This window comes from Notechis scutatus, chromosome 1 (genome assembly GCF_049901735.1).
Source record: "Notechis scutatus isolate UNSWTSFEM ecotype Mainland chromosome 1, rNotScu1.2, whole genome shotgun sequence".
Classification (NCBI taxonomy): Eukaryota; Metazoa; Chordata; class Lepidosauria; order Squamata; family Elapidae; genus Notechis; species Notechis scutatus.
This window is the reverse complement of record NC_142009.1, coordinates 31,197,740-31,210,706: the sequence shown is the minus strand read 5'-3', so window position 1 is coordinate 31,210,706 and position 12,967 is coordinate 31,197,740. Positions and strand designations below refer to the sequence as shown.

The 12,967-nt window shown below is 41.0% G+C and overlaps 1 long non-coding RNA gene across 1 annotated transcript; it reads right to left on the bottom strand.

Moving 5' to 3' along the window:
• Window positions 1–357: 357 nt before the first annotated feature.
• Window positions 358–1,532, bottom strand: LOC148132725 (uncharacterized). Its single transcript, XR_015746872.1, has 3 exons — window positions 1,406–1,532; window positions 797–850; window positions 358–464 (listed from the first exon to the last, which is right to left on the bottom strand). It is a non-coding gene; the product is annotated as an uncharacterized LOC148132725 (long non-coding RNA).
• Window positions 1,533–12,967: the final 11,435 nt, after the last annotated feature.

The window sequence follows — 12,967 nt, the reverse complement described above, 5'->3', positions numbered from 1 at the left end:
AGCTTCATCCTTTTTTAAATATGAATTGCACATGTGATACAGTGTGTATTAAAAGGGGTGGGCAAATATTTGATTGTGTGAGTGCAGTGCCATCTTGGCTTTTATTTATTTCCTATGTAAACATTTCTGTCTCTTTTTTCAGCAGGGAAACCAGTAAAAGTTTTGGGTCAGTTTAAAGTCAGTTCCTGTTTCTTACATTTTAAGAGAGCAAACGTTCGTTCCTTGTCCCATGATTGTGATTCTTTGGTTTTCTGAATAACAGAAGATTTCTAAGGAAAAGTTTTCATAGTTGAATTTAGAGGAAAGCAAATTATTTTCAGTTACAATCTGCAGTATAGTTTAATACAGATTCATCATAATTACGGTACATTTTTTCCATTTTTTCCATGTCCATTTAGCAGTTGACTTTCTTTATTCTCGATGTGTTCAGTAGCTTCTCCCTTACATCCAGGATCTTGTATGCTCTGAAAAAATCATCACAAGGCTTCTTCATGCCAAAGAAAAGATTGAATTTCAAATCTTTCTTCATCTTAACTGACCATTCTTGTTCTCTCACTCTTCACTCAATGCCTCATTTTTTTTTATTCCTTGTTACTTGTACTTTCAGGGACTATGTGAAGTAGTTAATGGCCAATCTAAACCAGATTTTCAATACATTGGTCAAAGAGAATATTGTACCCACCACCTTTTCACTTATTGATGGAGGGTAAGATTTTTCCCTCTCCCATTCTATGTGGAAAAAGTCTGACTTTTGTTTCTGAGGAAGAAATTCTTACAAAGTGACACACACACTCACCTGACAAGGTAGTCCAGTTTTTTCCATTGTTGCATGGTTGCATGCATCCAACAACTGGATTTTGTAGAGAGAGAACAACATTTTAGGGTCAACAATAGTTTTGCATCTCCAATTTTTGAACAAACTTTGTCAATAGGTGAAAAGCTGAAGGTAAAGTTGGAAAGCTTTTAGGAGAAATACAATATAACGGCCATGACTTTAACACCAATAGATATAAACTAACCAAGATATAATAGAAACCTAAAAATAAGAAGGTTCAGGTGAGTTGGTTTTCTACTTGCACAGCTCACACATTTTAAATTCAGCCTATTTATTTTGTATCATTACTTAGCTTTTAATAAATTGTCTCTATTTTCCATCTTTCCCCTTCCAATGTTTGCTAAACAGAAGCCAACATGTATTATAAATAAAAAATAAAAATATGTCAGTTTCCCAGAGTAGAAAAAAAAAGCTGAAGCAACATTAGTAATCCACGTCCATCTCCTCTTCTATCTTTAAACTTTCTGGACAATAAGTCCAGCAAGTAACATCCAGTTGCCAGTAATAAACAATGCACAATGTATTAGACACTCCTGACACTATACCCTAAGATAATTTTGTACCGCTCACCACATGTTCTATCTTCTCAAACAGCAAACTAGTAAGAAAGAAGAGCAATTGGTTAGAAAACAAGAGCAAAAGAATCATTTTCCAACAAAAGTATTTATTTTGGAAAAGAACAATATCTAAACTTTTTATTATGTTCTCCTAGCAATATCAACCTAAGAAGAACCTTGATATTTCTGGGAAGTGGGATGGAGCTAAATATTCAATAGAAATGACTATGAATCAGGTTTTCTCAAATGAATACAAAGAACTGATTAAAAAAAACTTTCTTTCTAGTCAAGCTGGTGATTTTCTGGAAACATTTATATAACAACAATATGAAAGTAGTTTCACTATCATTTTCTAGGATTTAGTTTAATTTCCCAGTCTTGGACATAGTTCTGGAATTTCCTGGTGGCTTCCCAGCCAAGTCTGACTTGCTTAACACTTAAGAATGCAACGTTCTCATGTGCTTCCAGTAAGTGCTATTTATTTAGTTAATCATAGCTGCCAAATAGCTGATGCCCTCGGTTTACAATAAATTTACATATACAAAATACATATGAACAGGGAAGGGAAAAGAAAAAAAAGTTTAAGAAAAATGGGTTAACAGATCCAATAAACATCAAATACTTTATCCCATTATTTTTGCTCAACACATCAGATCATATGCATTTTCTGGTTCCCCTCTATAAACAATGTCATATTGCTGGCAGCCTACTTTTTCTGTGGGAGCACCAATCGTATCTAACAGTATGCCTCCACAGATCTGGGTGGCCCTGGTGCTACTGTTCCATAAGGATGTGAAGGCCTGTTGTTTTCTTAGCCTGAGAGTTAGGCTAGCCCTGTAGTTGATGTGGGTTTTAATGTCTATATGTTGCCCTGAATCACTGTTGTGAGATGGGTAGCAAACTAAGAAAGATGGATGGATGGATGGATGGATGGATAGATGGATAGATAGATAGATAGATAGATAGATAGATAGATAGATAGATAGATAGATAGATAGATAGATAGATAGATAGATAGATAGATAGATAGATAGATAGATAGATAGATAGATAGATAGATAGAAAGACAGACAGACAGACAGACAGACAGACAGACAGACAGACAGACAGACAGACAGACAGATAGATAGATAGATAGATAGATAGATAGATAGATAGATAGATAGATAGATAGATAGATAGATAGATAGATAGATGATAGAACATACCAGGCAAAGAAAAGGCAGTCATCTAAAACAACATGAATTCAGTTATGATTAGAAAATCTCTAAAATGTGATTTAAAGCCTAGGAGAAGTTTACTCCTGAAATGATGTTAAGTTTACTCCTGAAATGATGTTAATGTGGGCATTCATTGAGGAGGACATTCTATAAATGGAGTGCTGTCAACTTTCTTTGTTAAGACCTATCTTCTCTTCACTAGTAAAGGGACTTGGAGGACTTAAAGCCTTCTAATGCTATGCTACTAAATAAGATGAAGCATTGTTAAACAGTGAGCAAGACTACTTACCAATCCCATTCCTTCTGCAACTGGGAAATAGTCTCAGATAAAAAGCTGTTTTCCATTGTCTTAGCAACAACAACAAAAATTAAAAAGGTAGTCACTGAGTTTCTGTGGTGTCTTTGTCATCTTTTCAGTACCAGTTTTAAATTAACAAGTTCTAATAAGGAAGAAGGCAACCTTCAAGATTCTTTTTCATGGCTCCAGAATTTCCTCTTATTGTTTGCTACTAAAACCAGCAGCAAAATTCCTGAAAATTGGCAGTACAGCTTTCTGCCTTTTCAACCCCCAAACTGCATAAAACTTTGCAATCTAAACCCTTCCTAGGTGCCCTACATTTTAATAATTTAAACTCTCCCCCCAAAAAAATAAAATGAAAAAAGTTAACCATTCCTGACCATTTTGGTTTATCTGATCTGGCTCATGATTTTTGCCAAAGTGTTAAGAAATGTACAGATCAGTATACAGTATGTGCTATTTTTCCTTGCTATAATACTGTAGGTACTAATGTTTAGGATACTGAACTATTTGTGACTATTAGAAGTAGGAAGAAAGGTTGTCCTTTATCTCCTTTATTGTATTATTTTATCACATTTAAGCAACAATTTTAGTAAATGGAGGTATCAAATAAATATTATAACTCTTTTAAAATATTTGCTGATGACATACTTGTATAAGTGAACATGATTTTGCCCACCTAAACGTACTGGAGCATATCATTTTTGCTTTCTTATTGTTTGCATTTTGTCTAATGGCTTTCTTGGATTTTTTGGGATTATTAAAAAAGGCAACATTGGAGCAAGAGGTGCTACATGTCCTGTACAAAAGAGACAGGATTTGCAATGCTGCTTCTACCATCTTTTTTTTTACATCCTTCCCTCTCCCTCCTCATTCCTTAGGATGCCACTGATTTTTCCATCTTTGTTAAGCTGTAGGTCTACCAATTCTTTTCCTTTACTTTGAATATACTTAAGAAGTCCTTTTGTTGTTCTTAGCACCAATCTCAGTATTCTTTCTCTGATTCTTGACACTAGCTTTACAATTCTGAGGTTCGCTGTTTTCATATATATACAAAGCTTTTTTGTGTAATCCCATTTCTATTGCTATCTTTCATTCCTTCACCCCTTACTGGATTCATTTGCAATTATGCTTTCAATGCATCCCTTATAGGGATTCACTTCCCTCTGCGGGTAACATTTTTACCACTTTATAATATTTTGGTCACTTCTAACCAATTCTCAAAGATTCACGTAAATTAGAATTAATTAAATGGGTCAGCAAGTATAAGAAGATAATTTGAAAGGGGAAGGACTTATTGTAATGCCATCCAAGCTATGTTCATTTGTACTGTAAGTAATATTACAAGTTGCTTATGGAATATTAAGGTAGTAAGTTTTGGAGTAACAATTCAGCTATACTCTATAAAGGGGTGTCAAACTGGCAACCCATGAGCTGGATGCATCACACGCAGGCCACACCCACCCCAGCTTCGCAAAGGCAAAAAATGTCATGATACGTTGCGATATGTCACATGACATGATCGAGTTTGACACCCGTGCTCTATAACACACATTTCCATAGTAAAATAAGGGCTATAATACTGCTTGTCTTAACTGAAGTCCTGTCAGGAGCAAAAGATCAAGACTACATGTGAAGTTCCAATTAAACTGATTTATTATTATGCACAAGAGTCTACTCAACTAATGGTTAACACTGTCTTGGCATTAGTTAAAGGTCAGTGAATCTAACAGCTGAACCCTTTGTGGCTTATATAGAAACTCTAGGCTGATTCCTCTTTTGACTTTGCCTTCAGGTTCTGCCACTTCTCCTACAAGCCCCTTCCGTGTGTGTGTGTGTGTGTGTGTGTGTGTGTGTGTGTGTGTGCCTTTAACCAGTTTAAATCACTGATTTAATTTTATTTATTTTTATTTATTTAATTTATTTTGTCAAGCGGTTATTAGATAACAGGTATAAGTATAAACGTGGTTATGAAATGGATACCAATAAGGAAAAAAAAAGAGGAAAAAATAGGACAGGGATGGTAGGCATGTTGGTGTGCTTATGCACGCCCCCTCTTAGGAAAAGGGTGAGGTCAATAGTAGACAGTCTAAGGTTAAAGTTTTTGGGGTTTGGGGAAGAAACCACAGAGTCAGGTAGAGTATTCCAGACATTGACCACTCTGTTGTTGAAGTAGTATTTCCTACAATCAAGTTTGGTGCGGTTTACCTTGAGTTTGTATCTATTGTGTGCTCTTGTATTGTTGTGGTTGAAGCTGAAGTATTCATTGACAGGTAGGACATTGCAATGTATGATTTTATGTACTATGCTGACATGTCTGAAACAGCAATTTAAGTAATCATGGCAACTGAAATCCTGCTGTTCTACTAAGCTAAGATGAAAACAGTTGCCTACATAAATATATTCCCCTTTCAAGTTATCTTCTTACACTTGCTGATCCATTTAATTAATTCTAATTTAAGTGCATCTTTGAGAATTGGTTAGAAGTGACCAAAATATTATAAAGTGGTAAAAAAATATTACCTGCAGAGCCTGATAGTTAATGGTCTGCCTAACATATGAAGGAGAAAAGCTGACAAGGAGCTTGGCCTTCAGTATGTTAAAAACCATTGACCTGGTGCAAAGAAATATAATTCTAGGAATAGCTTCAGTAGTTCCATAAAACAAAAGTGAAACCTTAAGAACACTTATGAGAACAGAGAAGCTGACCCCTGAATCACCTAATGCTTGATGGATTATGGCTATTAAACAAAAGGGAAATTCATGTTACTAAATAGGGGTATTATGTTGCTGTGGGGCTGCTTTGACTCATGCAAACAGGATCATTCTGTTACCTTTTGCCTTGCCTTTTTTGAGAAAGCGAAACCTTGCATTCACTCCCTGCATTTACAAGAAACAAGGAATTTTACAGTAAACTGGGCTCAGTGCAGAGTTTGGTTAGCACACACAAAAAAGGAAGAAGTGTGTTTGTTTTCACTCCCTTCAGATATAACAAAGAGATTTAGAAACAGGGTTGCTTTACAAAAATAATTTCAGTTGAACTGGTTTCAAATTTTAACCATTATATTACTTAAAATCAATAATTTACCTGAGGTTATGCCTTTTAAGAAAGAATGTACAGAAATCAAATTGCAGTCAAAATGGATCTCCACTAAAGCCCATAAAGCCTTAATGACCAGAAATAAAAAATATATATGAGAGTTGAGCTTCTGGTGTGAATCATGGCTAAGTAAAGGTGTCTCCTCAAACAAGCAGAGACAATGGCCATTGTGGAGAAAAAAAGACCAGTGAGTTGAAATCTCTCAGGAGGATAGATTGTACCCACAAATCAGTGGTGGGATTCAAAATTATTGAATACTGGTTTTGTGGGCATGGCTTGGTGGGCATGGCAGGGAAAGGATACTATAAAATCTCCAGTCAGAGGTGGTATTTACTGATTCTCCGAACCACTCAACATTTCCGCTACCGGTTCTCCAGAACTGGTCAGAACCTGCTGAATACCACCTCTGCCACAAATGCTCTGAATGACAGCTCCTAAAAAGGAGACTGTAAAATTGTAGTCTCCCATACATTTGAGGGCCAGAATAGTGCCACAATAGTCATCTTTGCCCTCTGCAGCAATAGAGCCTTTCACAGGGGTGGGATTCAACCGACGTTACTACCAGTTTGGTGATTACGTTTTGTGCGTGCATGTAAAATAACCTTAGGCTGTGTCACCCAGACAGCTGAAAAGCGCTGCGCACAGGTGCACAGCGCTCAAAAAGCCTCTTTTTCCCTGCTTTTTCAACCTCAGCTGTGCCGCGCAAAGCAGCTGAAGTGGAAAAAGCAGGAAATAAAGGACAGATAAGAGCCCGGGCGAGTGGGTGGGCCAAACAGCAGCAAACAATAACCAGTTCTATGTCTGCTGGTCTTCAGAGCTACCAGCTCTGTAGAACCGGGCATAACCGGTAGCATCCCACCCCTGGCCTTTCATAAGGACACAAAGCTAGCCGAACTGACTTTCTAATCAAAGTTGGAAATGTTCAATTTAACGATTTTATGGATATTAAAGACCTATGGTAACCTTAATTTGAAACGGCAAGTTTTACTTTCTTTCTATTTAAAAAATTATAAACCGAGACTTAAGAATTTAAAATAATGTAAAATTTGCAAAAGGATTTAAAGAAAGTTTTAAATAGATTGGGAGACCAGAGAAGTTTGGAATATTGTTTATTTTGGTGTAAGGCTTGAAAAGCAAATATGTAATATTTATAATCTAATTAAGTATTTATATTGGAAATAACTGAAATGGGATTAAGTCTTGATGAAAGTCGTGTGCAAGTTGCAAATTGACAAAAGGGGGAAATAAACAGAATAAACAGAAAAGAGTTAAAGAGGCTAAGTTAGCTAACTTTTGTGTCTTAAAGAAGTTTTTTGATATATAGATTTAAATACACATTTTAATGGATAAACTTTTGAAAGATGAGAATTTTTTTTAAAAAGCTCTCATTTGACATAGACATTCTTGAGTTTGAAGGCATGGAAGACAATTAAATTCACACTACTGAAATGGGAACCAAAAAAATAAATCAAGAAAACGATCTAGATATGAACCAGTTATGATAAGAAATTCTGTATGATGCCTCTTTATGAGATTTGAAGATTCTTGTTAAATGCCAAAGAGTGATGAAGGATCAAATCCTGTAATGTCATCGGGTTAAAAGATCAAGATTGTTCAGGGCAAAGAGAAGGAATATAAAGTCAAATTACTTGACCAGAGATAAACTGTTTGATGTATTTGGTAACTCCTAATGGACTTTTTGCTGAACTTGGATTTGAATTTGATTTGAAAAGATGATGATTTCTGGATTGTATATTGATAAGAGTTGGGCTAAGTGAGAAGTTTATGTATATATTGCTTCTGTTCTTTTTCCAGAAATAGCATGCTTTAATTACTTCCTTCATTTTAAAAAAAGAAACTTTTTTTTAAAAAAACCACACAACCCTTCCCCATGGCAGTTTTCAGTCCGGAAGATGCTGCAACTTACAGGAAAATGGTCTGTTCTCCCAACCTCTAGATATGGTGACCTGTTATCTGTTTCTAGCCCTTCTCTGAAAATAATGATGCAATAGCAAGATTAGATTTCTGAGCAAACAGCTCCTCCCACCTTGTTGCCAAGCAGCTGCTGGCAACAATAGCACTGTAACAGTTGCTTCCATTTCAAGGGAATCCATGATGGATGGCTTCAGTATTGGCCCTTAAGGGTCGAACAGACTTCTCCAGCACTATGTATGAGGAAATATATCCATTTTTGTTTTAGATGGTTGCATTGGTGTTGCATCCATACATCTGCAAATTTTAACATTCTAGCTCGGGCCACTCAAATAGCAAAGTATAGGACAGGAAGCCAGATCAACCTATCAGCATACAGGACATGCACCTTTGCACAAGATGCATTTGGGATTTGGGATGTGTTTGCATCAGCCCATTTGTGACCACCTGCAACCTATGCTTATCCATCAATTCCTTCGTAGTGTGGGTATGCGACTAAGCTATGGGCAGTTTCAGGCAACTCTAAATCAGCCTTCTTATGCATAAATGCAAGCTACATTTAATGTTAAGTGGAAAACAAACTGACTGGCCTGGTTGAATCTGAGCCATAGGCAGAATTTTCTGGATCCTGTTTGTGCATTGGAGATCCTGCCACAACTACCAAGAAGTAAAACATTATCCTTCCATGTAATGTTGTATGATTATGCTATTGTACACAAAACACAACAGGTAGTCCTTGATTTATAAACGTTCAGTTAGTGACTATTTAAAATTACACGGCATTGAAAAAAGGGACTTGTGACCAATACTTATACTTACGTCCTTTGCATTGTTCCCACAGTTATGTGATCAAAATTTGGGTGCTTGGTGACTAGCATGTATTTTCCATGGCTGCAACATCCCAGGGAATATGTGATTTCCATTTGCAATCTTCCCAGCCGGTTTCCGACAAGCAAACTCAATGAGGGAAGCTGGATTTGCTTAACGGCTGCATGATTTGCTTAACAACCATGGCAAATCATGTGCAATTCATTTAACAATAGCCTTGTTTACCAATGGAAATTCTGGTCCCAGTTGTGGTCATAAGTTGAGGACTACTGATATGTACGCTTGAATCCTGCTATAGTGTTATTTTGTTTGCAACGTATGTGTAAGGTTTTATCTGAGCAAACAATTCTTCAGATTTATGTTTAAGAATTGGAAAGGGCCATTTGGGTCATCAAGTCCAACCCCTGCTCAATGCAGAAACACAAACTAAAGCAGGGGTGTCAAATGCACATCGTCACAGCAGCATCACATGACTTTTTCCCCCTTTGCTAAACTGGGTGGGGCCGGGGCCAGCACAGGACACATTTGGCCCGGGGGGGGGGGGCAAGTTTGACACCCCTGAACTAAAGCATTTCCAGCAGCAGAGAATTGATTAGTCTCCATCTGAACTCATCCGGTGAAGGTGAGTCCACCATTTCACTGGGTAATTGATTTCACAGCAAACTCTTCTTACGGCTGGGAAATTTTTTCCAGTCTATTAGAGCAAGAGTCTCTAACCTTTTGGACCTCAGGGACCACCAAATTCATAATTTTAAATCCTGCGGACCACTAATATGAATTTTTTTTAAAAAAAAATCATATTAGTTTTTAAAAACTAATTTAAAAAAATCATTTTAATTTTTTAAAAATTCATGTTTGTTCTGTTGCTGGAGGATGCAGCGCATCTACTCTGGCGTACCTTAGCAACTGAGTATTTGTCTCTGTCCTCCACTTTCCTGTTTTGTCTGCTGGATCGACGCAGGGGGACATCAACCTAGCTTGACCCTGGGGTGCTCTGTCCTGACCAGCCACTTTCTCTTGGGAGGCCCAAGAGAAAGCACGTGCTCCAGACACACAGCCTTCCAGGAACCATCTTTCAAGAAGCTTGGTCAATCTGAGTGAAGGAAAATGAAGACGGGCAGACTGATGGTTGTGGGAAAGTCAGTCCCATATTCCAGAGCTGTAATAGCCACAGGACTGGCTCTTTGGTCATCCGATGCAGCTGCTCCGGGATGACCAAAGGGTCAGTCCTGTGACAACTACAGCTTTGGAATATGGGACCAGCCCATCTGGGGAGGAAAGGCAGCACTCTGGCTGAATGGGGGGGGCAAGTGGGGGCTGTCCTGGGGAGCGAGGTTGGGAACTGTGGAGGAACCGGCTCCTCCTCAAATGGAAGAAAAGCAGAGCCCCCCATCTGGTCTCCTGTCATTTTCATATCTCCCCCAAGTCAGAGGAAACCTCTCCCTCCTTTGCCAGGTGTGGCTGCTTGGAGTTGGGGCAGGGAAGGAAGGCCGGGCTGCTTCCATCCCTCCCCCTAACCGCATCTTCCAAAGAGACAAAAGAGCAAGTGAGGGGGGAAGAGCGCTGAGCTGAGGGATCTCGCGGCAACTGTTGCTGGGAGCAGAGGCAGAAAGGGGGCTTTGCTCTCCTTGGGGGCAGCACCCCTCAAGCGGCTTCTCAGCAGGCAGCTGCCTGCAGAAGGACCGCTGCCCTTGGAAGGCTGGTCGGACAAAGGCTGGGGAAGCGATTAATTGGGGGGAGGGGAGAAAGTGGGGGCTCCTTTCAGATCCCAGGAGGATTGAGAGAGCTCAGAACTGCGGCTGAGGAAAAGCTCCAAACAATGCCGGGGGCTCTTCCAACCTCATCTGGAAGCAGGCAAGGAAAGGGGGAGGATGACACCTTCACCCCCCCACCAAGAGGAGAGTCGCTTCCCTCCAACAGCCTCCACTTCTGTGGCTTCTCACCTCTCCTGCCCTGGGAGGAGAGAAGCAACCTAGAACTAAAAAGAAATTTCCTGACAGTTAGAACAATTAATCAATGGAACGAATTGCCTCCAGAACTTTAACCTTAGACTGTCTACTATTGACCTCACCCCTTTCCTAAGAGGTCTGTAGGGGGCGTGCATAAGCGCACCAACGTGCCTACCGTCCCTGTCCTATTGTTTCTCTTATTCTTCTTTTATTTTTCTTATATGTACCCATTTCATGTATTCACAACTATGTATACCAGGGGTGGGCAAACTTTTTGGCTCGGGCCGCATTGACTTTAAAATTTGACAGACGGGCCAGGTCAGCACAAGATTTTTGGAATCGCCCCCTTCCCCCTCTTCTCCTCCTTCCCCCTCGGAGGCTCCCTCCCTCGGAGGCCCTCTGAGTCAGGAGTTGCTACCGCCTGCGGCTCAGTCCCGTGCCTCAGGAAGGGAAGGCAAAAGGAAGAGCGCGTCGGTGCTTTGCAGGGAGCAGCGGCACGGAGGCTCAGGCTCAGCGGCTCCTGGTTTTGCCTTTCCTTCCCAAGGCACGGGACTGACCGCATGTCTCGCGGGTAGCATGACAACCCACCGGACACCTGAGCGGGCCGGGCGAAACTGCCTCTTGCTGCTCGGAGCACCACCGGTCGCCTCCTCCAAGCAGCCTGCCCCCACCGGGCTTCCCCTCTGCCGCGGCTCGGGGCCAGGTGCAAGCGCCAGCGAGTTAAAAGCGAAGCCGAAAGTTGCTGGGAAGTTGCTCGGGTGCTGGGAGCAGGCTTTTAAAGTGCCACCCGAGCAAAGTTTAAGCAGCCCGCCCCACCCGCCGGGCAAAACCCTTCCGCTCCTCGGCGGGAAGGCGCTCCAGCCTGCAAACTTTACCTTTGCAAAGCCCTGGAAAAGCGGAGCAACTTCCCAGCAACTTTCGGCTTCTTTTTAACTCGCGGGCACTCGCGCCTGGCGGAGGAAGCCGGATCCTCCTCAAGCAGCCTGCCTGCTTGCCCGCCCGGCTTCCCTTCCGCCGCGCGGCTCGGGGCCAGGCACGGCGCCCGCGAGTTAAAATGAAGCCGAAGTTGCTGGGAAGTTGCTCGGGTGCTGGGAGCAGGCTTTAAAAGTGCCGCCCGAGCAGGACCGCCGAGCCGGGAAACGGGGCACCAAGGCAGGGCAAAGCTCCACCAGCAGCGGCCTAGCTTTAGGTGGCTCCAAGCAGCCCACCCGCCCGCCGGGTGGAACCCTTCCCGCTCCTCGGCGGGAAGGCGCTCCAGCCTGCAAGCTTTGCCTTTGCAAAGTTTAAGCCTGGAAGCCCCGGAAAAAAAGTGGGATCGGCGGGGACTCACCTTGAAGAGGTCGCACTCGAAGGTGATTTCAAACTCCCAGCCGAGGCCTTTGCAAATTTCTTTTCTTTCCTACCCCTAGATCGCTCCGCACTGTTTTGCAGCTTTGGGGGCCATGCGGCACAGGGCAATTACGCCACGCCCAGCGATTTTTTTTCAGGGCGGCCCGGATTGGACAGACCAATGGCAGCAATTTTTTTTCAGGGCGGGCCGCATTGGACAGACCAACGGGCTGGATGTGGCCCGCGGGCCGTAGTTTGCCCACCCCTGATGTATACACTTATACTTATTATCTTGTAAACAATTGGCAAATCAAATAAATAAATAAATAAATAAGTTGTGGATGCTTCCAACACTGGAAGTTTTTAAGCAGAGATTGGACAACAGGGCTTCCTGCCTGAGCAGGGGGTTGGACTAGAAGATCTCCAAGGTTCCTTCCATGTTATTCTGTTGTTTTCTTAAGTGTCTCTGAATGTTGCTATTTTTTAGGTCAGATTTATGTCTTTTTTAAACACAAAAAGGCATAGATACAGGTAGTTCTCAACTTGCGTCGCAATTGAGCACAATATTTCCATTGCTAAGCAAGATATTGTTAAGTTTTGCCCTTATGACTTTTCTTGCCACAGTTAAGTGAATCCCTACGGTTGTTAAACTAGTATCATGGTTGTTAGGTGAATCTGGCTTTCCACTGAATTTACTTATACGTCACCAAAGGTGATCACATGATACTGGGATACTGCAACATCAAAAACACATGCTAGTTGCAAAGCAGCCAAATTTTGATCACGTGACCATGGGGATGTTGCAATGGTGTGTGAAAAACAGTTACTTTTTTCAGTGCTGTTGTAACTTTGAGTGGTCACCAAGTGTATGATAGCAAGTCAAAGGCTACCTGTACCAGCCATTTTTTTCTATAAAAGA